We start from the raw sequence: 3,745 nt of genomic DNA on the forward strand, positions 1-3,745 counted from the left end.
AAAATTCAAAGGGTGTAATGCAGTGTGAAACCTCAGTTACTTATGAGTACTGAGCGGTGAAGAGTAGTCACTGTTGAGTTCACACATTAGTGCAAGAATCTCTGTTTTACACTGACCAAAACAGTAGGGCAATCAAGTTGTGCCTTGCATGATAATATTCTCTTGAAGGTTTATGATGGCAAGAAATAGTCTGTCCAAATAGCAATGAGAACAAAGAAGAAGGGTGGTGGGAAGTGTTTAAATGTGAACTGAGACATGGGAAGTCTGATTGACGTGTGCGTTATATGTGTCCTTTATCGAAGGTCATTAAATGGGCTGGTGAAATTTCTCCGAGGATAAAGTGATGCTGGATCCACCTTTCTTTAAATAATAACTAGAAACCTGAGAATGTAAAACTTTGTACATATGTTACAAAAACTATTTTTTCTGGTATTCCTATTATCTTTTAGTTTGGTTTTAACTTTTATTTATCTAAGTTTCCTGGGTTATTGTTCCTCAGTCTAGAGAAAATTTTTAACAAAATGCATATTCAGTGAAGAGAAAGCGACACACAAATTATCATCGATTTAATATTTGTGGTGCAGACATTCTTTTTCGAAAGATACCCATAAACATAACAAAAATCTCAAGACATAAGAAAACAGACCTTGGAGCAACTGTTGAGCATGTAATCCAGAGGGATTGTACTGATTATCCAGGTGGATCCAATATAATCAAACACTAAAAAGCAGAGAATGTTCTCCTGCAGGAGGAGAGACTATCCATGGTGGGCAGGCCTGGCAGCTCCTCTGCTAACTCTGATGTGTGGAACTCATATAGTGAGACTGGCAGTAGCTGCCTGGCACCAGTGGACGATACTGGCGGACATCAATAATGGAGCAATCCCCCAAACCCTGTGCAAGATTTCGGAAATGGTGCTCTCAGCTGCACGCAGTATAGCAGGTCAACAACATCGATGAACTTGCAGTACTCTCGCTGAGTCGTCCCAGAAGTTCCTAGCAATTCTTAGCAGTCCCTTTAATTTGGGATTCCTGCTAGAAGCCACAGTGGAACCAGCTGCCAGCCAGCCTTCCATCCTACAGGGCTGCGAAGTAATAACCTATGTTGCTTAGGCTGCTGAGGCTGCCGTAATTTGTTATGGTGGCAATAGAAAATTAATGCAGTATTTCAGGGTCCTAATGAAATATGAAGGGGCTCTGACTTTCAGGGAGGGTGGAAAACATCTCATAAATCTCACGAAGGCACGAAAGATCTAGGGAACACAATGGAAAACATCTTTTACATCTAAACTTAATTTGTATCCGATTCTGCCGCACTCCTCTGCTGGACCACCCCTCTCCCGCCTGGTTTCCCAGACCTCATCCTGGGGATATGAAAAATCCTTTCTAGTTACCCGAGATTTTAGGAATGATCCTGTGTTTGTAGCTATGCTTGACATTCTAATTTTATTTATTTGCAGAAAAGGTCTTTCCAAAATCAAAATTCCCCTTTTCACTTTCTCTACTAATATGGAAAATAATGTATTTTATCTGGAAAGAACTCCCTAATCTTTATGTAGAGTTTTAAGGACTTTGAGTCTCATATGTCTCAAAAACTGGCATCAGTGACTGCTGCCCCCAGATTCCCTTCTCTCTCATTCCTACACATACTATCCCCACCCACCTGGTGATCATCACATTTATTGAAAATAGAGCTTCTGTATTCTCATATTCAAGAGTAAATGCTATGACTATAGGAGTTTATATGTGCATGTGTGTGAAAACGTGTGTCAGCACGTGTATAAGAGTGTGTAAGCATGTATGTGAATGGTGAATGTATGCATGTGTGTGTGTGTGTGTTTATCCCAATCAGATCTCAAAAGCATTCAGCAAAGAGTAAATATCTACCAACTGGAACAGATGCTCCCTGAGTTATTAAAGAGACACTAACTTCATGAAGAAAATTTAAAGCTCTTTATAGATAAAAATTTTCCTTTTGGGACATTAAAGGGAAACATCTTTCCTTCCAAATCCATGATTACAACACGCTCGAGTGAATAAGTCTGACTGCTTTCATAGGAACAAAAGGGATAACAATTGTGGGAGGGGACCTAAATTCATTGGCTTTAATTAAATGCGTTTGCTCTAGACTGATTTAGAGTGCATTCTAATTGAAACAGAATACATAGAAAAGAATTATTAGATATTTGGGTCTGATTTGTCTGCCCACACAAGAATATTCATAGTCTACTGCAAATAAGTCCGGTACACAAAAGCCGTAAAAACTCTGCCATTATTACTTTTTAAAAGTCAAATATTTAAAACAATCTATATATAACAAAACACAGTAATTTTTTTTTTATCTGAACTTTCATTTTCAAAACTAAAAGCTACTTAGACACTTTGAAAATGAAATGAATCACTGAAACCGAATGCATGATTGTGACAATTTCACTATACTGAGGGACAGGGCAGAAATCAGAATGTTTCTAGTAATTTATTAATCCTATTTACTTCCCTCCTTGCATCAGAAGAAGCCAGAAGTTTCCTTCTATTTGCTCCGTTTAAAGTATCTAACTATTTTTCAACATAATTTATCCAATTCTGAGTGAATAAATTCATGAGGTCTTGTGACATGTGTGTGATTATGGTATGAAAAGCCATGTGTGAAAGCATTGTAGAAAATCTTTCATTTCTTCATATCCGACTAAACCCAGATGAGATGAGATCAAGTGGAGGGATGGTAAGCAGAAGAACAACAACAACAAAAAAAAAAACAAAAAAAAAAACTGTTTCTTGAGTTCATGTGGAAGAGGCAAGTGACAGGCTTAGACAAGAAATTCATGCAAGAAAAGTATTCCCATTTTCATCTTTTTTTGCCTCCTCTGCCACAGAGTTCCCTATGCCCTGAGGGTAGCAATTTCACGAGGCTCTCCCATCTAGGACTGACTGTTTCAAGGTCTCTCACTCTCTGCGCGTGGTCCAGCTGTGGCTCTCAGCATTTGATCCCATCTACTGCAGCAGGAAGAGTCTGTGGTGATGGCTATAGCAGAATGCTCCTCATTTTAATACTATGTTCCTTAGTTGTCCAAAGTGTTTGGTTTTTCCTTAGGTCCATGGCCTATCTGAGAGCGTGGATGTGAGTAGGTGGGGAAGTGGGGGTATCTGGGGTAGAAGAAACCATAATTCGACTATATTGTTGTAAAATAACTATTCTCAATTCTTTTTAAAAAGGGAAAAATTAACTCTGTTTTGTAGAGAAGAGAACTGATAGATGATTACCCCCAACTCCTCCAGAGTCCCTTAGGGGGACTCTAGGACTATTGATCAGTTTAGTCTCATCAGCTGGCTTTCTGGCACGACAGCGTTAGACGGGAGAACGCAGAGGACTCTCTAGTCCCACAGTGCAGCCAGTGATGAGCAACGTGATGCCACTGTGGCAAGTGAGGACATTCAAGAGGGAGGTAAATGAATTCAGCAATTGGGGTGAATAATCCCATAATCATTCATAAAATCAAAACCAACACCAAACCTCCATGATGAGCTCCATGCTAACACCACCATGAAAGAATTGGGATTTTCCCCTTTGGCAAGGTACTGTGAATAAACCTGTTGAGTAGCTGTCTGCCAGAAGTAATAAGGGAAGTGGTAAGCCAAGGGAGATGGGCACTTTAATTCAAACAATATTCAGGTTAAGCCCATGGCACCTTTTCTCACATTTACTGTATTTGAAGTTAGACAGTGACTTACCATCCTTGTCTTGAATC

This window comes from Microtus ochrogaster, assembly GCF_000317375.1.
Source record: "Microtus ochrogaster isolate Prairie Vole_2 chromosome 14 unlocalized genomic scaffold, MicOch1.0 chr14_random_1, whole genome shotgun sequence".
NCBI classification, from domain to species: Eukaryota; Metazoa; Chordata; class Mammalia; order Rodentia; family Cricetidae; genus Microtus; species Microtus ochrogaster.